Source organism: Pongo abelii, chromosome 1, assembly GCF_028885655.2.
Source record: "Pongo abelii isolate AG06213 chromosome 1, NHGRI_mPonAbe1-v2.0_pri, whole genome shotgun sequence".
NCBI classification, from domain to species: Eukaryota; Metazoa; Chordata; class Mammalia; order Primates; family Hominidae; genus Pongo; species Pongo abelii.
In genome coordinates, this window is record NC_071985.2 from 19,954,670 (window position 1) to 19,976,709 (window position 22,040).

Sequence of the window (22,040 nt, forward strand, 5' to 3'; positions counted from 1 at the left end):
TGATGAACACAGTAGTTTAGGTATATTTTATGTATGTCCATATACTTAAAAAAAACAAAACAGTTATTGAGACCAGCCTGGGCAACATAGTGAAATCCCATCTCTACAGAAAATACAAAAATTAGAGGCTGGGCATGGTGGCTCATGCCTATAATCCCAGCACTTTGGGAGGCCAAAGCGGGCGGATCACCTGAGGTCAGGAGTTTGAGACCAGCCTGGCCAACATGGGGAAACCCCGTCTCTACTAAAAATACAAAAAAATTAGCCGGGCATGGTGGCAGGTGCCTGTAATCCCAGCTACTCAGGAAGCTGAGGCAGGAGAATCGCTTGTACCCAGGAGGCGGAGGTTGCAGTGAGCTGAGATTGTGCCATTGCACTCTAGCCTGGGCAAGAAGAGTGAAACTCTGTCTAAAAAAAAAAAAAAAAAAGAAAAAGAAAAAAAATTAGCCAGGTGTGGTGGAATGTGCTTGTAGTTCCAGCTACTCAGGAGGTTGAGAAGTGGGAGTATCACTTGAGCCCAGGAGTTCAAGGCTGCAGTGAGCTGTGATGGTGCCACTGCACTCCAGCTGGGGCAACAGAGTAAGACCCTGTCTCAAAAAACAAACTTATTGAGCATCTACTATGTCAAGCACTGGCAAGGTGGGTCCTAGAGGTTCCCTCCTGGGTAGTCTTTCATTCAGTCTCTCATGAATGATTGAGGCCACATTTTCCATCTGATTTGCTTTTGCAGACAGATTTATTTGTTTATTCTTTTTTGGAAGGTCATGCTAATCTTCTCTGTATCATTCCAATTTCAGTATACGTGCTGCCGAAGTGAGCACTCCGAGACAGATTTCTTTAAAAAATTTTCCACTAGTGATGTTGCCTGATGCTGAACTCTGAGGGTAAATCATTCCGTTTTACTTGCCTGATACTTTGATTTTTGCGGGGGAGTCACCCTTAGCCTATAATTACCCCTAGGTCTTGAGTGAAAATAATCGACGAGTATTAAATTTCAGCCGGATGCAGTGGCTCATGCCTGTAATCTCAGCACTTTGAGAGGCCAAAGGGAGTGGATCACTTGAGCTCAGGAGTTCAAGACCAGCCTGGGCAACATGGCAAAAGCCCATCTCTGCAAAAAATACAAAAATTTTCTGGGTGTAGTGCTGCCTGCCTGTGGTCCCAGCTACTCGGGAAACCGACTGGGAAAGATCACCTGAGCCTGGGAGGTCGAGGTTGCTGTGAGTTGTGATCACACCCCTGCACTCCAGCCTGGGTGAGAGTGAGACCCTGTCTCAAAAAAAAAAAAAAAAAAAATATATATATATATATATATATATATAATATCTCTGACCCAGAATCACAGAACCTTAAAGCTGGAATGGCCTACGAGAGCATTCAGCCCTGACTCCTCCTGATTCACACGCTGAGATGGGCAGTGGCTCCCTGGGGGTCCCCTTGCTGGTGCTGGGGGTGTGTGGCCCCATCAAAACCCCTCTGCCTCCCGACACCAGGGGAAGGGTCAGCATTCAGGCCGAGGCCAGCAGGCCTCAGTCATGAGGCACCAGGCTGCACTCAGGGAGGTTGTAACTGACGCTTGATTCTCTCTTAATCCCCCGGTGACCTGTCCCAGTTCCGCAGGTACACATTTCTGAGCCCTGCTTGAGGCAAAACTCTGCTTTGAACTTGTATCCTTTTGCTCTCTGAGCATCTCCTCCTCCTCCCTCCAGCCGCCCACTCCACTGTCTGCCCCACCACACTTGCCAACCTGTCATTGTACCCATCCCTGGGGGTGGGGAGGAATTCCATGCCCTCTGGCCAGGTCAAGGTGCCCTGAATAGCTGGATTGCATGTAGTTTGTTGCCCTAATAGTAAACAATCCAAAATGATTAATAGTAATAATAAACCATCTGCTAATGATTGAGCCTGTGTCTGATGGGTTAAGGTGGTCCCTCTATTAATGCCATTCTGACTCGCATTCTAGTAACCTTTTCTGGGTGGGCCAGAAGGGCTGGAGTTAGCCTGGCACTGGCACCCTTGGGCAGGCTGTCACAGAGGGGCACTCCAGCCTGGGTGACAGAGTGAGACCCTCTTCTAAAAAAATTTTTAAAAAGCAAATGTATGACCTGTTCTTAGAAAAACAACAGTTTTATAGTTACCCATGCTCCCAGTTAAAATGTAACTCTATATTTAAAGTTAGAGTTAAAATATAACTCTAATGTAATCCAATTAAAAATATCAACATTAATTCCTTTTTGGAAAAAAAAACCACTCTGGTTTGAACCATCCTTTAATGCATGGGGCAGGGAGGGACCTGATAAATGTCGGGGGAGAGATGGTGTCTATTTTGATCCAGAATGCGGTGGCGAAAGTGCTGCCTGATATGCTAGAAGCTCTTTTCCCCCTCCTGCTGCTTACTGTGTGTGTCAGCCCAGTGAGAGTGTTGTTTCCTGATGACTGGGCCTCAGGCTGCCTCATTGGAGTCCCCTGCGGGGGATGGGAACATGCAGATTCCGGGGCTCCCATCCAGTCAGCAGCTAGGGCAGGACACCTGGACCCTGCAGATTATCCAAGTCCCGGCTGACTCTAGTGGATGAATGTTGGTGAATGTTTGCTCCGGGGAACAGAAGTATCCGTCCCATCCCCGGCAGAGCCTAGGTTGCTACGGTCCATGGGCTTGTGCTGCTGCTGTAGCCCCAGGTCTTGGCCTCCTGACTCCTGGAATTGGGAGATGTGCTTCCCAGGATGGCTCTGACAATTAGCACTTCAGATCTTGGGATAAGGAAGGCCTACAGGGAATGCTGCCTAAAGGAAAAAAACAACTCAGAAGGGCCTGATGCGGGGACAAGATGGGGAGGGCCCTTCATGAACATCCCTTGCACCTCCAGCATTCGGCAAAGAGAAGTCACTCATGCAGGATGCGGGCGGCAAGGCGGCGGCCCCTGCAGAGCTGGCAGGCAGGACCCTGGATGCCAACCCAGGATGCAGCATTGATGTCCTCTGACGTGGCGGGTGGCAAAGTCTCCCAACAGATCCACCTTCAACACTGCAAAGAAATGTGTTTTTAGCACGGCAGGCTCTGCTCCTGCCTAGCCCCTGGTAGGGCATTGTCTTGTGACACCCCTACGGTGCACACACACACTCTATCCTGTGCTTGTAAAATGTGGGTGACATGTCATATACAGATCTAATCACAGGCCCCCCAGAGAATTATCGAGCAGATGGTGTGGTCCCCTTGACATTCACACCTGGTGGCTGCTGAAACCCTAGAAAGAGAGTGCAATTAGCAAACAAATCACCTTGGCTTCATATATTCATTTCTCTTGCCAAGTGAGAAATTTCACCCTTCAAGAAAGATTTTTCTTCCATGAAGGTTGTGTTTTTCTGCCTGCTCAGTGTGAGACTTTACAGATGGTTCCTACTTTAATTTTAAAGTAGATGATAGTAACAACCCTAATATGACCGCTGCCGCCAACAGCCACTAAGATGCCCTGCATGGGTAGAAGGACTCACACTTTGCAAAGCACTCTTCTGTAATGCAAAATCTATAGAGACAGGGAACAACCTGTTCTGCTCCCTCCCCTCTTTCCTTCTGCAAATTTGCATTGCGTGCCTACTATGTGAAGTGGGCTTTGCAGAGAGAAGAAATCCAGCTCCCAGTACCAAGCCAGCCACAGCATGTTGGCAGGACAGAAGCAAACAAACAGCACACGCCACTCTGATGAGGGCAAGGAGAGAGGTGCATGTGGACAGAGGGAGACTTCCGGAAAGGGGCACCGCCTCGAGAGAGCCCTGGGCATGGAGCAGTAGCTTCATAGGGAAACATACTGAGGATAGAAGGTTTCTCACCCAGAGATCTGTGGATGAGCAACCCGGCATTGCTGGAGCTTAGGCTAAGCGTGGGCTGGAGGAGATGAGGATAGAAAGGCAGGCAGAGGCCAGAGCAGGAAAGGCTTTTTGTATCCTGCCAAGGGGTTTGGCTTTCCCTCCACAGGAGCTGCCTAAGACCTTAAGCAATGGGGCATTTAGTAAGGTTGCTGAGGAAGATGCTGGAGGAGGCGTGTGCAGGCCTCATGCACAGCTGACAGCCAGAAAGAAAGACCTGGCAGATGAATCAGTTCTGCGCTTGATTTAGTAGAGGGAAGTTTGCAGACTTAAGCATCCATTATGGATCAGTTTGCCCACTACCCTTCAGGCTGCGTTTCAAGAAAGATATCAGTGTGCTGGATAGATTTGCTCAATGAAGACATCCCTCATGCCTGAGACAGAGGTGGCGGGACTGACAGAACCAACCACCAAATTCATCTTCAAACAATCAATGGGGAAAACACTTGCCACAATTTGAGAGACAGTTAATATATTCCTACCTGAAGAAAACATAAAATTAACCTTAAAAAGACCCAAATAGAAAAGCAAGCAAAGGACATATGTAAACAAATAAGAGCTTAAGGTAAATAATATATAGAAGCACTGGGAATATAAAATAAGAAATCTCTAAATCAATACACATGAAGAATATTTAACACTAGGAGTGACCAAGGTAGTGATCATCTAAGCAGCTTAGTCAGCCCTTTCACAAATCAGATTGGCAGACTAAGAACCAAACACAGACCTCTGAGATGTGCTAGGGAACTGCGGTGAGATGGGCCCTCCCCCACACTGTTGGAGGTATGGAAATTGGAAACGTTTCTAGAAAGCAATTTGGAAAATGAAAACCAAAAGCCATAAAAATGTCTTATTCTGTGATCTTACTTTCAGAAATCTATCTGAAGGGAATAATAAATGAGGCAGCAGAGATGTGAATACGAAGACAATGAGTGTTGTGCTGTTTATGCTAATCCTGAACTGAGTAGGAAGCGATGGGTCATGTAACAATACAGCCTAGCATGATGGGTCTAAGATGTACTGCCTGTGCTCTATGATGTACTGTGTGTGGCCACTAGAGGCATATACTCATAGGTTTTGAAGTGATATGGGAAAATGACTGTGATGCCAGATTCTATAAAAAAGCAGCATATTACATCATAAAGTCAGCATGCTCCCAGTTTTATTTTTTAAAATGTGTATAACCTGGGTGCAGTAGCTCATGCCTGTAATCCCAGCACTTTAGGAGGCTGAGACCAGAGGATCTCTTGAGCCCAAGACTTTCAGACCAGCCTGGGCAACATAGCAAGACCCCATCTCTACAAAAATCAAATATTAAAAAATTAGCCAGGTGTGGTGGTACAGGCCTATAATCCTAGCTAGAGGCTGAGGCAGGAGGATCACTTGATCCCAAGGTTTCGAGGCTGCAGTGAGCTATGATGGCACCACTGCACTCCAGCCTAGGGGATAGAGCAAGGCCCCCGTGTCTCTTAAAATACATAAATTAAAATTTAAAAACAAAAAATAAGTTGGGCACGGTGGCTCATGCCTGTAATCCCAGCACTTTCGAAGGCCAAGGCGGGCTGATCACCTGAGGTCAGGAGTTCAAAACCAGCCTGGCCAACATGGTGAAACTCCGTCTGTAATAAAAATACAAAAATTAGTCAAGCGTGGTGGCCGGCACCTATAATCCCAGTTACTCAGAAGGCTGAGGCAGGAGAATCGCTTGAACGCAGGAAGCAGAGGTTGCAGTGAGCCGAGATCTTGCCGCTACACTCCAGCCTGGGTGACAATGGGACTCTGTCTCAAAAATAAATAAATAAATAGAGAGATAAACAAATAAATAAATATAAATATAAATAAATAAAAATGTGTATGAAATAAATAAATACTAGAAGCACATGTCTCCACATGGGGAGGTTATGAGTGTTTTCTTTTAAAGGAATGTTTCTATTTCTATATATTTTGCCAGTTTTCTTTTTCTTTTTTTGAGACGGAGTTTCGCTCTTGTTGCCCAGGCTGGAGTGCAAAGGTGCGATCTCAGCTCACCGCAAACTTCGCTTCCCGGATTCAAGCCATTCTCTTGCCTCAGCCTCTTAAGTAGCTAGGATTACAGGCATGTGCCACCACGCCCAGCTAATTTTGTATTTTTAGTAGAGATGGGGCTTCTCCATGTTGGTCAGGCTGGTCTCAAACTCCTGACCTCAGGTGATCCACCCTCCTCGGCCTACCAAAGTGCTGGGATTACAGTCATGAGCCACCACGCCCAGCCTTTGCCAGTTTTCTACAATAAATATGACCTTTCTAATAATTATTTTTAAACACTTAGCCTAAAATGCATGTTTACCACACTCAAGTGGCCCTGGCAAGTCCCTGAAGGCGCAGTGAGTTGGTGCCGCCTTCGGCTGCGGTTGGGCCAGATGGAGTGTTGTGGGCTCTGGTTGGCCAGGCGGGCAGAGGGTTCTATTCGGGCTGCCTCATCTGCCCCTGCAGAGGGCCTGCGCAGAGGTGGCCACTCAGTGCTCCCCCATGGGTGAGGGAGAGACTGCCCTTCTCCCTGCAGGGGAGGCGGGGGCTTGGGCACAATTATACAGCATAGGGCAGGTTCTCTGGGCCCTCTTGCTTCCTTTTCTGTACCCATCCCCTACTCCCTGCACCCTCTCCTACCCTACAGGCTGGCTTCCAGGGCCTTCATGATGCCACCTGGCTGATAAGCACTCTCCCAAGTGGTAACGCATTTGCCCCAGTGAGCCGGTCTTAATTTCCAATCACAGAGAAAAGGGAGCGGATTATTCTCATCCTGGATAAGACATAAGTGATAAATTGACCGACTTTACTAAGTCGGGGATTCCTTGTATTTTAGAGTGTTTCCCAAAAAACACAAAAGGTCATTGTCTTAGTCCATGTAGGTGACTATAACAAAGCACCACAGACTAGGTTGTTTATAAACAACAGAAGTTTATTGTTGACAGTTCTGGAAGCTGGGAAGTCCAATCTGAAGGCACCAGCAGATTAGGTGTCTGGTGAGCGCTTCTCTGCTTTATAGATGGCGCCTCCTTGTTGAGTTCCCATACAGCAGAAGGGGTGGACAAGCTCCCTCGGGCCTCCTTCATAAGGGCACTGATCCCATTTATGAGGGCAGAGCCTACTTCCCAAAAACCCCAGCTCTCAATCCACCACACTGGGGATTCGATTTCAACACATGAATTTTGCGGGGACACAAATGTTCAGACGAGAAAATCATCTTTATGGAAGTATTTTAGGTCGTGGGACGGGCCAGTGAAAGCTATTTTGGAGCTTGGCTGCGGGACACTAGCTCATCACTCACTGCAGAGGCCTGGAGGGAGGTTCCTCTTTATCTTTCCGCCCTGCGGCAGAGGCGGGGGAGGCTGATGTCAAGAGTGGACTCTACCTCTTGGAACAGGTTAGAGAGCAGCTCTGAAAGCCTGACCCAGTGCTACAGTTTGAATATTTGACCCTCCAAATCTCATGTTGAAATTTGATTTCCAGTGTTGGAGATGGGCCTGGCGGGAGGTGTTTGGGTCATGGGGACGGATCCCTCAGGAGTGGCTTGCTGCTGTTCTCACAGTAGTAAGTCCTTGCTCTCAGTAAAAGAGCCTGCCACCTCCTCTTTCTCTCTCTCTCTTTTTTTTTGTTTGAGGCAGAGTCTCACTGTGTCACACAGGCTGGAGTGCTGTGGCACGATCTCAGCTCAGTGCAGCCTCCGCCTTCCAGGTTCAAGCGATTCTCCTCCCAAGTAGCTGGGATTACAGGGGTGCGCCACCACGCCCAGCTAATTTTTGTATTTTTAGTAGAGACGGCGTTTCACTATGTTGGTCAGGCTGGTCTCGAACTCCTGACCTCAAGTGACCCATCTGCCTCAGCCTCCCAAAGTGCTGGGATTACAGGCATGAGGCACTGTGCCCGGCCTTTCTCTATCTTTTCCTTTCTCTCTTGACGTGTGGTCTCTGCACAAGCTGGCTCTCCTTCCCCTTCCACCATGAGTGGAGGCTCCCTGAAGCCCTCACCAGAAGCAGATGCTGGCGCCATGCTTCTTGCAGTTTGCAGAGCCGTGAGCCAAATAAGCCTCTTTTCGTTATAAACTACCCAGCATCAGGCACTCCTTTACAGCAGCAGCACAAACAGACTAAGACACCCAGTGACCCTGGGATGCTGTTGGGACTAGGCCTGGACCGCCCCGAGAAGTTGACTCTTGTAGGGTGCCATTGGGTTTACATCAACATTCACGAGGTGTCTGCCCAGTGCCAGCATTGTTGCAGGCATTGGTAGTACCTATGGGCAGGTGTCTTATCTGTTTTGCTCACTGCCTGGAAGAATGTCTGCAGAGTGAACATGCCGTTAGAGACATATCCAGTTTCCATAGGCTCACAGCACAGACAATATTAGAGGGCTTCTTCTTCTTCTTCTTCTTCTTTTTTTTTTTTGATACGGAGTCTTGCTCTGTCACCCAGGCTGGAGTGCAATGGCACAATCTCGGCTCACTGCAACCTCTGCCTCCTGGGTTCAAGCGATTCTCCTGCCTCAGCCTCCTGAGTAGCTGGAATTACAGGCATGCAACACCACACCAGCCCAATTTTTGTATTTTTGTGGAGATGGGATTTCACCATGTTGGCCAGGTTGGTCTTGAACTCATGACCTCAGGTGATCCGCCCGCCTTGGCCCTCCCAAAGTGTTGGGATTACAGGAGTAAGCCACCGCACCTGGCCTGGAGGGCTTCTTTAAGAAAAGGAGACTGGGCGCGGTGGCTCATGCCTGTAATCCCAGCACTTTGGGAGACCGAGGTGGGCGGATCACAAGGTCAGGAGTTCGAGACCAGTGTGGCCAATATGATGAAACCCCGTCTCTACTAAACAATACAAAAATTAGCCAGGCAAGGTGGTGTGTGCCTGTAATCCCAGCTACTTGGGAGGCTGGGGCAGGAGAATTGCTTGAACCCGGGAGGTGGAAGTTGCAGTGAGCAGAGATCGGGCCTCTGCACTGCAGCCTGGGCGAAGGAGCAAGACTCCATCTCAAAAAAAAAAAAAAAAAAAAAAAGGAACACCAAAAAAAAAAAAAAAAAAGTTCAAAATAATTCATTTAGAGTGAAAAATCATAACAATTGCAGGTTTTAAAAAGCCTTGCAAGCCATGTTATCCTAAGATGTAGGACGATCACATATCTTTTTGTGAATTAGCTCACTTGCCTGTCTCCGAAGCGCTTGTCTGCAGACTAGCTTCTGGCACCATTGATTTCCACTCTGTTGTGCCACCTTTGCTCACATGCCCAGTGCTGGGCTCAGTAGGGGACATTCAGGCCATGGCACACCCCCTGTGCTGCATCGTGGCCTCCGGGCGCCCAGCGAGTCAGCACAGTGGGCAGGAGGAGGCGTGGGAGCTGTTCCCAAGGTGGCTACGTGTGGAAGTGACTATCACTTCCTGCTCATCATCAAACAGCCCGCCAAATCCAAGTTAAAGGATCTCCATCCCAACATCCCTCTAGCTAGATCCTGAATCCCCTGTGGCTACCCCATCCCATGTAGAGGGAAGTATAATCAAGGGAAAGTGGTAGGGAAGATATCTTACTTTTGCAAATTTTACCAAAACCTGACTTTTTACATAAGCATTGAAAAGTTCCTCCCAGAGTCTTGATAGGGACCTATGCAAATGAATGTCCCTAAAACTGAAGCTTAATTAGCTTTACTGGGCAGCCACATTGGTGAATATTTGCTGCAAATATTTGTTGAATTGAGTAAAAGACATGGGCTCAGGCTTTGAAAAGCTCACACCATAGTGCAGAGACCCAAACTTGCAGAACCCAGGACATCTTGTCCCAAGCTAGGTTCTGAGCCTACCTGAGCATGGCCTGTGCAGCAGACCGCAGAGCCAGAGAAGGCCTGGATTTGGCCTGACCACTTAGAGAGTCAAACACTATTCACTCTTTTAGAGCCTTCTTTCATAGTGTCTCTTCACACTCAGATATCAGGGCCCAAAGTCTTGAAGCTGGGGGCTGCTGTGCAGAATAACAGGACCACTTTTCCTAGTTTCCCAAACAGCATGGCAGTTTTAAGGAGCAGACCACAGAGGGGGCCAGCAGGTTTGTTCAGAGGACTTGGTAAAGTCTGAGGGCCCAGATTCCTGAGCTTGGATTAAAACAGGGCCAGCTCTTTTTCTTTTTTTTTTTTCTTTTTTTGAGTCAGGGTCTTGGCTGGACACAGTGGCTCACACCTGTAATCCTAGCACTTTAGGAGGCCAAGGCAGGTGGATCACTTGAGCTCCAGAGTTCGAGATCAGCCTGGGCAACATGGAGAAACCCCGTCTCTACAAAAACAAAAACAAAAACAACAAAAAAAGACTCAGGGTCTTGCTGTGTTGCCCAGGCAAGACTCGAACTCCAGACCTCAGGAAATCCTCCAGGCTCAGCCTCCTAAGTAGCTGAAACTACCGGCTCATGCCCACCATGCCTAGCTCAGAGCCCAACTCTTGGGGTTGGGGTTGAGGGTGAGGGGCAGACACAGGGAAGGTATTTTCATGGATTCCTGAGGTGAGTTTGGAAACCAAGATCCTTACATAGGTAGGTGATAATCATGATTTAAAGTGTAGCTGGGGCAGAGTGGGAGGAAGTGGGTGGGGTCGGGGTCAGCCTGAGAGACCAAGCCGGCTCACACATGCAGCTGGGTTCCCCGTGGACACCAGGTGGTGAATCCCTGTCTCTGGCAGGAGGTTCTGCTGTGTATTATCCAGTTGTCCCACTGTAGGCAGGAGAGAATTTCCAGCCTCTTCTTTAGAAATCAACACTCTTCTTCCCAAGAGGGAGATGACTCCTGGGTTTTGTACTGTTCTGTGGGGACCTGAAGCCCAGACTGTGTTAGTATACTTACTACTCTTCCTGTAAGCCTGGACTTACCCCAACCCCACCCCACAGCACTCCTCAGACAGGGAGAGGGACAAGGGATCAGAGAACCCTGAGTGACCTCATCCTTCCTGGGGGCTTCTATGGGGCTCCCCACCTTGCTCTGACCCAGCTGCACCCTCACTTCTTGTGGACCTGCAGGTGGGCAGCACAAACTGGACCCTGGCTCTGCTACCCCCTTGCTGCTGGGCCTTGGCCCTCAAGCCCTGAGCTCTGGGTGTGCATGCTCCCTGGGCAGAGAACACTGCTCAGTGGCCTAGGAATACAATGCATCTGGGGATGTGGTAAGCAGTAAGTATTGATAAGGGCATCAGTGTGGTGGTGTCCTACAGGGGAAAATCAATCCTTAGAGCAGCATTGCCTTGAGCTCACACTCCTGATCATGCAGAGTGCTAAGTAGATGGGTCAGCATCTTGGATGCCTTAGATCTGCAATTTGGATGTGTAAAGGAAAAAAGAAGATCTCAGGACCTCCCAAACTTAGGCAAAAGTGAAGATTAAGCTCTGAGGCCGAGTCATTGCAACATCCTCTTCCAAATGAACAGCAGTTACTGACATTAGCGTTCAGCCAGGTCCCCATGGAAAGGTAAAGGGAAGGCCTTAGGCATCTGCGAAGGACCAGAAGGGCTCCACCTCCACAGATCATTCATAAAGGAGTTATTTCCTGGCCTCCTATAAAAGAGGACATGCCAATTGTAACTTGAGGTCTACAAGCCAAGTCTAGCTCCTAAAATGAGTCTGTTCATTCCATACTGAGAATGTGGATTACATGCTTATCTTCCCAGGTGCAGAACAAAGACTCCTTCCTCCACCTTCCCTGCACAATTGACTCTTCCGTTACTCTCTTTTTTCTCTTATGTAAAAACATAGATTTTCTAGGCACTAACTAAAGTCTCACAAGAATGTATTAAGTTGGGGCAAACTAATTGTGGTTTTTGCCATTACTTGTAATTTTGTACCAACCTAACTATAAAACTGTTCCCACTTGTCTGCCCCTCTTCCTACATACCTGCCCCCACCCTCCTTTAAGTAAATGTATAAATACAAAACTTCCTGAAAACCTCTTTGGAAAAACAGCCACAGATGTGTCTGTGGCTTGTGTTTTTCCAGATGTTCCCTAAAGTGGCTGAATAAGCCTATGCCTCAGTCCCTCATTTCGGCTGTCAGGTGATGTGTGTCGTGTTTCAAACCACAGCCCTTGGTGTTCTACGAGCTGTGGATGGAAGCCCTCTGCCCGGGTTTAGGTGGAATACCACCAGGTAAGGATGTTTGCTCTCTGAATCACTTCTGCCAGGCACTCTTCAAGTAGATTCCATTCCTGTTTCTCAGGAGAAGCCGGATCTAGTCCTCCGTCAGTGGTTGTGAGAAGATGCTGTTGAGCTCTCCACTGAGGTGTTGTGAGAGGACTGGGCTGAATGCAATGGCAAATCAGAAAGCTTAGAAAGGGGCCAGACACAGTGGCTCATGCCTGTAATCCCAGCACTTTGGGAGGCCAAGGTGGGTGGATCACTTGAGGTCAGGTGTTCGAGACCAGCCTGGCCAACATGGCAAAACCCCATCTTTACTAAAAAAAAAAAAAAATACAAAAATTAGCCAGGTGTGGTGGCACATACCTGTAATTCCAGCTACTTGGGAGGCTGAGGTAGGAGACTCGCTTGAACCCAGGAGGTGGAGGTTGCAGTGAGCCCAGATCGCACCACTGCACTCCAGCCTGGGTGACAGAATGAGGCTCCGTATCCAAAAAAAAAAAAAGAAAAGAAAAATAAAAAAGAAAGAAAGCTTAGAAAGGGTTTCCAGCTTCTCAAACAAATTAGGTCATCAGTGTCTTTAGGAACTAAGTCATATATTAATATTCTATTTTGCATCTCAATTCTTTACATCTCCCCCTCAAACTTAGTTCCCCAACCTCTAAGGAATTTTTCCATCACATGCTGAATAATCCATTGTTGTCATAAAACCCCAGATCTGAATCCCAAAGGAAATTAATCTGAAAATCCTTGATTCTGTAAAGGGCTTGGTTTGCTACTTTCATTTCATGCAAACTGCCTGCTGAAAAAGAACTGTAAAATTTCTCTCCTTTCTTATCCAGTGAGTGCCCTTTTTTTGTGTGTGCAGGAAGGCTCCTAAGCCACTGTAGAGAAGTGGGGAGCTATTTATAAATGCGGCACACGATGATGCTGGGCTCGGCAAGTGCATCACCCAGAACTGGATGTTTAGGGAGGAGGACATGGTATCATTTACCCTCTAATCGGCCCTGGCCTGCTGCCCAGGGAATGCCATCTGAGCCCTTGAGGGAGCCCCATGGGAAAGTTCAGTCCCTGAGGACCCCAGCTGGTTGGTTTGAAAATGTCTGCAGCAGTAACTTGCACTGGGCATGGAGAACTCACTGGCATTCAGTTTTCTGTGTCAATTCACACCCCCAGAGAAGTTTTCATGAGTTACGATGGAGACCGGAGTTTCCCACAGCCCCAGCATCCTGAGCTGTCCTCTGAGGTAACAGCAGAGTGCAGGGCAGAGCGAGATGTTTTAACCAAGCTGCAGACTCCAGGCCCAGATGATCTAGAACTGTGCTTTCCGATGGTGCTCCGTGCTCCTGGATATAATTTGAAACTTTTTTTTTTTTAATGATTTTTAATGCATCACAGAGAATGGTAGAAGTATCAAAAAGATTAGAATCAGGTAGGCATCTCTTCATTTTTTTGAAAAGGAAAATAGAGTAGATCGTAAGAAACTGTCGGGTTGCTTGACGTAGCTTCCTGAAAACTCCTGGGGTTGATTGCTGAGCATATGATTTACGAACATTAGGAAGAAATACAGAGATTGCCAGGAATCTGTCCTAGTTCAGAAGAGCAGGCCATGCCAAACTCACACTGTTCCTTGTTTAGAGGGTGGTACTTGGTTCATACCTCAGAATAATCCCATAGAAAGCGTATTTTAACATTTTATACAGCATTTGACATAAAATCCCATGTATAAAATAAAGAAATATGGTCTGGGTGGTAGCACAATTGGACAGGTAAAAGAACAACTACAGTAAAAAACCTGCACTGTCCCAATTACTCTGATTTGCTCATTACACATTGTACACATGTATCGAAATATTACATGTATCCCCAAAATATATACATCTATGATATATCAATTTTAAAAATAAAAAATAAAATAAGAGAGGAGAAAACCCTTGAAGGCAAGAACATGGGTCATGTCTAAGGATCTCTTGATGTGGTTGCATAAGAGATTTTAGTTTGGGGTAGGTTAAATTTTAATCACTACATTCTCTTCCAACCACAGAACATCTATTCACAATGTAAATTTAAAAGGAGAAAACCACCTTGGGACTTTCAAAAATACTGCAAAGTGGTTAGAATCCTAGAGTTCTCAAGATTTAAATATGTCTACCCCATATGTCATTTCCACATTCCTTTTTGAAGATTTGCTGTATTTTTATTTCTCACTAAATTTGCATGGGGGCAAGTGTAATTATGTATATATAATAAATTATATAATACAAGGAAAAAAAACTGGACCAGTATTATCCTGGAGAATGAAGTAGTCTATTCTTGAATTTCAATGTTCAGAAATATTAAACTTGCTGCTAAATCTGTAAATAATAAAAAACTTATAGGGAAAGCTAGTATGTCAATGACCCAATTTAATTTAGAAGCTTGACAGGCCTGGAATGATGGGCTCAGACCAATGAGTCAAAAGCCAGCCCAGAGAAATGTCAAGTTTGGATTCAGATTTTTAACCATGGGGGAAACATCTTGGCAATTCATGTGAAAAAGAACTGGGGAGTCAAAATTAAAGAAACTTTTTTTTTTTGAGACAGGTTTTCACTCTGTCACCCAGGCTGGAGTGCAGTGGTGCCATCATGTCTCACTGCAGCCTCGACCTCCTGGGCTCAAGGGATCCTTCCACCTCAGCCTCCTGAGTAGCTGGGACTACAGGCATGCACCACCACGCCTAGTAAACTTTCAAAATATTTTTGGTAGAGATGAGGTTTTGCGGTGTTGCCCAGGCTGGTCTCAAACTCCTGGGCTCAAGTGATCCTCCTGCCTTGGCCTCTTGGAGTGCTGAGATTACAGGCATGAGCTACCACGCCAAGCCAGAAACTTTTTAATGTTTAAAATATATGTATGTTTTTAGTTTTTTACTTTAAGAAAACCAACAAAATGCATATTATAAAAATCAGGAAAAAATAAAGAAGCTGTAGAGAAGAAAATGTCCATATTCCCACCAAGGAGAAGCCATTTGTAAAGGAGCAAAGATGAGGCTGGGGAGGCGAGGAGTGAGCTTGGCCAGGGCTCAGGGGCACGGATTTGGCTTCTGAGGTTCCATTTCCTCATCGCTAATGCAAAGGGCTTGACTTGATGGTCTGTTAGGACCCTTCTCATGTTAGAAATGAATGACTTACTGATAGGATATGGCTGTCTCCAACAGCTGAAATGCTCTGAGGCTATCAAAGGAAGCAGATTGAGCAATGCTGTTCTGAATTCCACAAGATGAAACCCCATCAGTGGGTGAGGTGACACTTAAGTAAACTAAGAAAACTTTACTCTCTATTTCCGAAACTAGAGAGGGCTACTTGTGCTATGGTTTGAATATGGTTTGTGTGGCCTTGCCAAGGCTCAGGTTGAAATTTAATCCCAGTGTTGGAGATGGGGCCTGGTGGGAGGTATTCATGATCAGGTTGGTGCATCTGTCCTCACACTAATGAGTGAACTTTCCTTCTACCAGTTCCCACGAGACTTTCCCTGAGAGCAAATTGTTAAAAAGAGGCTGGCACCTCCCTTCTCTATCTCTTGCTCCCCTTCTCTCACCTTATGACCCCTGTTTCCCATTACCTCTCACCACGAGTGGAAGCAGCCTGAAGCCCTCCCCAGAAGCAGATCCTGGAACCATGCTTATTGTACAGCATGCAGAACTGTGAGCCAAATAAACCTCTTTTCTTTATAAATTACCCAGTCTCAGGTCTTCCTTTATAACAACTGACTAAGACAACTTGTCAAGTGTCAAGTACACTGATATGGGGTAAACCAATGATCACCTGTCACTTTCAGTTTGGCTAAGAGAAGATTTCTTTTTTTAGACAGAGTTTCACTCTTGTTGTCCAGGCTGGAGTGCAATGGCGCCATCTCGGCTCACCGCAACCTCCGCCTCCCAGGTTCAAGCAATTCTCCTGCCTCAGCCTCCCTAGTAGCTGGGATTATAGGCATGTACCGCCATGCCTGGCTAATTTTGTATTTTTAGTAGAGACAGGGTTTCTCCATGTTGGTCAGGCTGGTCTCGAACTCCTGACCTCAGGTGATCTGCCCACCTCGGCATCCCAAAGTGCCGAGCCACCATGTCTAGCCAGCTAAGAGAAGATTTCTAAAATTCCTCTAAATTCCTGAATCTCAACCCCTACAAAAGCCGCATTTGTCAGCGCAAAGTGGCTCATGCCTGTAATCCCAGCACTTTGGGAGGCCAAAGCGGGTGGATTACCTGTGGTCAGGGGTTCAAGACCAGCCTGACCAACATGGTGAAACCCTATCTCTACCAAAAATACAAAAATTAGCCAGGGTTGGTGGCGCTTGCCTGTAATCCCAGCTACTTGAGAGGCTGAGGCAGGAGAGCTGCTTGAACTCGGGAGGCAGAGGTTGCAGTGAGCCAAGATCATGCCATTGCACTGCAGCCCGGGCAGTAAGTGTGAAACTCTGTCTCGAAAAAAAAAAAAGCCTCGCTAATCCAGACACCATTTATTAAAAAACTGCATTTGTTGAGAAAGGAAATTCCTGCCAGGCCGTGGCTCATGCCTGTAATCCCAATACTTTGAGAGGCCAAGTCAGGTGAATTGCTTGAGCCTAGGAGTTTGAAACCAGCCTGGGCAACATGGTGAAACTCTGTATCTACAAAAAAATACAAAAATTAGCCAGGTATGGTGGTGTGCATCATGGTCCCAGCTACTCTGGAGGCTCAGGTGAGAGAATCAGCTGAGCCCAGGGAGGCTGAGGCTGCAGTGAGCTGTGATTGTGTCACTGTACTCCAACCTGGGTGAAAAGTGAGACCCTGTCTCATAAAAAAAAAGGAGAGAAATTCTTACTCAGTGCTAAAGGTGTTGAAATAATTCTTCCTCTGCATTTTCAAAACTTTAAACATAAAAAAGGAAAAAGTTATTAAATAGCAAGACTTTTTCTTCTTTTGAGACAGAGTCTCACTCTCATCCAGCCTGGAGTGCAGTGGTGTGATCATAGCTCACTGCAGCCTCAAATTCCTGGGCTCAAGCCATCCTCCTCAGCCTCCTGAATAGTTGGGACTACAGGTGTGCACTGCCATGCCTGGCTAACTTTTTAAATTATTTTTGTGGAGATGAGGGTCTCACTATGTTGTCCAGCTGATCTCAAATTCCTGACCTCAAGTGATTCTCCCACTTTGGCCTCCCAAACTGCTGGGATGACAGGTATGACCCACTGTGTGCCTGACAATACCAAGATTTTTCAAAGAGACCCCAATAAATTGAAGACCATTCCTGTACCTTTTCATGTTCCTGGTCTAACTACAAATGTATACATATGAAAGGTTTTCTGTTTTCATAGCATGCCACTACATAATGATGTCTAACTATGAAAGCCTGGTTATGCTCATTAATTAGTCCTATAATTAGCTGTACCATTGCAAAAACATGTAACCAACCTAAATACTCATCAACTGATGTGTGGATAAAGAAAATATGGTGTATATACACACCATGGAATACTACTCAGCCATAAAAAAGAATGAAACAATGTGTTTTGCAGCAACTTGGATGGAACTGAAGGCCACTGTTCTAAGTGAGGTAACTCGGGAATGGAAAATCAAATACCATATTTTCTTACTTGTAAGTGGGAGGGGAGCTAAGCTATGGGTACACAAAAGCATACGGGGTGGTATAATAGACTTTGGAGACTCAGAATGGGGAGGTTGAGAGGGGAATGAGGGATAAAAAACTACATACTGGGTACAATGTACACTATTCGGGTGATGGGTGCACCAAAATCTCAGACTTCACTGCTATACATTTCATCCATGTAACCAAAAACCACTGGTATCCCAAAAGCTATTGAAATTAAAAAAATATGTATTCGTCCCTTATCGCATTGCTGTAAAGAACTACTCAAGACTGGGTAATTTATAGAGAAAGAGGGTTTAATTGACTCACAGTTCCACAGGCTGTACAGGTAGCACAGCTGGGAATGCCTCAGGAAACTTACAATCATAATGGAAGGTGAAGGGGAAGAAAGGAAAGTCTTACATAGCTAGAGAAGGAGGAAGAGAGAAAAGGGGGAGGTGCTACACACTTTTAAACAACCAGATCTCATGAGAACTCTCTCACTATGACGAGAACAGCAAGGAGGAAGTACACCCCCGTCATCCAATCGCCTCACCTCCCACCAGGTCCCTCCTCCAATGTTGGGGATTACAATTCAACATGAGATTTGAATGGGGACACAAATCCAAACCATATCAATATATATAATAAAAAAAAAGGTGGATATTAAGGAGAAAAAATTAATTAGCTGTACCCAGATGCATTTTAATTTGCATTATACATTGCACTAACATCCAGAAAAATATAAACCTTTAAAAATACTATAATTCAAAATTCAAAAAATATAATTCAAAAAAAGAAGGCCTACTGGCCTTCTTCCTGCTTTTTCCTTTCTGCTTTTAAGTTTTCAGTGATAAGGAATTCTCAGTAGATTTCAGTATCAGCCATGATTTTAAGATGGTGATTTGCTTTGAAAATGCTGGTATTCCTGCAAGATTGGAAATTAAGAACTCTTGGATAAAGTTCAGGAAGGATAACTGCATGGATGACAGCTCTTGAATCCTGCTCTCTCACAAATGTCACACATGTCACAGGCTGGTGGGAATCAGGAAGACACGGGGGTCCCGTCACGAACTGTCTGACCACTCTCCTTCCTCCTCTCCCAGCCAGCTGTGGCATTTCTTCTCTCAGGCCTTTCATTTTTGTCACCTCTGCCTGGGGCTCATTTCCTTGCCATGTTTGCATAGCTTCAGTTTCTGCTCAAATGTCCCCTCTTCAGAGAAGTCTTCCCCCAGTTTATGTCCTTCAATCCCAGAAATTATCCTACTTGCTTTTTCACTTGTTTGTTCTGTGTCCTCCTGGAGGGTAGGTCTTGTTCATGCTGTGCCTTCTGTCCCTACATGGGTGCCAGGAACCCAGTAGGAGCCTCATCAGTATCTGTTGAGTGGATGTCAGGTCCCTGCCTCAAAGACCTTGCAGTTTGGTAGGGAGAGGCAAACAACATGGATTCCACAGGGTAATTCCTGAAATGCAAGTGTGTGCCAAAAATCATCTGGAAGAAGTGCTCCGTGTTTCCTGAGAGTTGGTGCTGGTCAGGGTCTTGAGGATTGAATTCTTGAGTTGAGTTTAAGGACAAGTCACAGCCCGGCCACCTGACACCAGGACAAGGGGGTTTCAGGGGGAACAGTGCATCCAGACAGAATCTCAGAAGTGTGGCGGCCCATCCCGCTTTGGAAGGCCCAGATGGCTGCCCTTGGCAGAGACAGAGCTCAGTGAGTAAATCCACAGGCTCCCTTGCACTTTCCATTTTTTCAGTTGAGTTCATGTGACCAGATCTAAAAATGATGCGTGATACTTCCTGGCCAAGGATATTAAGAGCTGGTGTGTCTCCTCCCTGGGACCACGGATGGCCATGTTGGGATGGCCGTGTGACAAGAAGGGGTCCTGGATCTCTGACTTACTGGCTGGTGGAGAGCCTGCTCTTTGTCTGGGTGAGAAATAAATCTGGAATTGCCTTCTGTAGATGCTGGCGGTGAATACACCTGTCTGATACACTGACCGAGTAGAAAATGCTCACAGGCATTGTCCTTATCCAGATGAGATGAACAAAAAGTAAAAACCTCATGTAGATTTCTCTGCGTTTCTAGAGAGTGAGCATTCTCACCTCAGTTTCATCTAAAACAACACTTTTTCTATCTATCTCACTTTGTCTTAGATCATTGGTGTTACTCTAAAGAAATATCTGAGCCTGGAGAATTTGTAAAGAAAAAAAGGGTTATTTGGCTCATTATTCTGCTGGCCGGAATCCTGGGCATCCGGTGAGGGCTCACGCTGCTTCCACTCATGCGGAAGTCAAAGGTGAGCTGGCATGCGCAGAGATCACATAGCAAGAGAAGCCAGAGAGAGAGCGAGAGGGGAGGTGCCTGTGTCTTTCTACCAATCAGCTTTCACAGCAACTAATAGAGTGAAAACTCGTTACTTCAAGGACAGCACCAAGCCATTCATGAGGGATCCATCCCCAGGACCCAAACACCTCCCATTCAGCCCCACCTCCAACTTTGGGGGCCATATTCCAACATGAGAGTTGGAGGGAACAAACATCCAAACTGTAGCACACTTGTTTAAGCTTTATTGATCAGATTTTCCTTTTTTCTTTTTCTTTTTTTTTTTTTTTTGAGACGGAGTCTCGCTCTGTTGCTCATACTGTAGTGCAGTGGTGTCATCTCGGCTCACTGCAACCTCCACCTCCCGGGTTCAAGCGATTCTCCTGCTTCAACCTCCCGAGTAGCTGGGACTACAGGCACGCACCACTATGCCCTGCTAATTTTTGTATTTTTAGTAGAAACGGGGTTTCACCATGTTGGCCAGGCTGGTCTTGAACTCCTGACCTCGTGATCCACTGGCCTCGACCTCCCAAAGTGCTGGGATTACAGGCGTGACCCACTGCACCTGGCCAATCAGATTTTCTTTAATAAAAGACTCATTTGCAAAAAAAAAAAAAAAAAAAAGCAAGGCATAAAATAAATGAAATTAACTGGTGTCAATGGAGGCTGGTTAACCACCTGCTCACAGTAAAGCCCTCAGTGTGTGTTATCTGGCTTACTCCTCATAACACCTCTGTGATGTAGATATTGTCACTATCCGCATTTTTCAGGTTTGGAAACTAAGTCTTACAGAGGTGGATGGCTAATCTGAGTGACACTGGGAGTGGCTAGGGAAAGCCGGGGTTTCAGCCCAGCTCTGTCTGACTGCAGAGCGCTTGCTCCTAACTCCTGAGTGACTCCACTGGTCTAATTCAGTCATTCACTGAAGGCTCGAATCTTCAACAAGGATCTTTTACTTCCTACCTGGAAGAACAGCCAATCACAGCTCTGGTCTTTTTTAATTTGTAAGAAAGTTCTTCTTTACCCAAAGGGAAAATCTGCCTCCCAGGACTCTCGTAAATGCTTCATGACTAGAGTCATTTATTTCTTCCTATACTGGGACCACTATGTTATGTATGTGTCTTTCGATTTTAAGAAAACAAAGGATTTGTCTAGGAAAAGGAAAGAGCTAATAAACTGTTTCCAGATATTATAGTTTTCCACTGCAGAGAGAGGAGTTATGTAACAGCAACAATTATTATAAAATAGTGCATTTCCACATCCTGGCAAGGAAAGCTTATGGCATTGGCCGTCGGTTCTAGGATCCATAGCCTCCCTGATGCTATAGTCTTGTTGGTCTTTTAACATCCTGTAGATCTAAATCGTGTATTTGAAACACCTTTATTGTGAATCATGGACAGCAGTATTCCCCCTGAATCATCCTAGGGGCTTAAATCAGGTGCACACTCTCAAAATACAATGTATATTCTTCCTGTGTGAATGACTAACATGACGTCATTCACGACAAATTCTAGTCTCAGCTCTGATTCCCAAGATCAAAAACTCATCTTCACTAGAACCTTATAAATGCGTTCTTGGCCGGGTGCAGTGGCTCACGCCTGTAATCCCAGCACTTTGGGAGGCCGAGGTGGGCAGATCATGAGGTCAGGAGGTCGAGACCATCCTGGCTAACACGGAGAAACTCCGTCTCTACTAAAAATACAAAATATTAGCCCGGCATGGTGGCATGAGCCTGTAGTCCCAGCTGCTCAGGTGGCTGAGGCAGGAGAATTGCTTGAACCTGGGAGGCAGAGATTGCAGTGAGCCAGGATTGCGCCACTGCACTCCAGCCTGGGCGACAGAGTGAGACTCTGTCTCAAAAAAAAAAAAAAAAAAAAAAAATGCATTCTCAACTTTCCAGACTAAGGGGATGTAGAGGAACCAATATCTCAGCAGCTTCTGAATTTCAGAAGGTCCACGAAAAAGGATTTGTTATATCCGACCTCTTCGACAGGAATTCTAACCTAACTTTGTCATATGATCAGAAGCCTCAGATACTTTTTTCTCAACCTCTGATTCCTACATCTACCGTGTGCTTTTGTTTAGTCTGTCGCAGTATAAAGTTAGGGGGCATGGTTC

At 46.2% G+C, this 22,040-nt stretch overlaps 1 pseudogene; it reads right to left on the reverse strand.

The window, feature by feature from the left end:
* Positions 1 to 760: 760 nt before the first annotated feature.
* LOC129052829 (U6 spliceosomal RNA) lies at positions 761 to 821 on the reverse strand (annotated as a pseudogene).
* Positions 822 to 22,040: the final 21,219 nt, after the last annotated feature.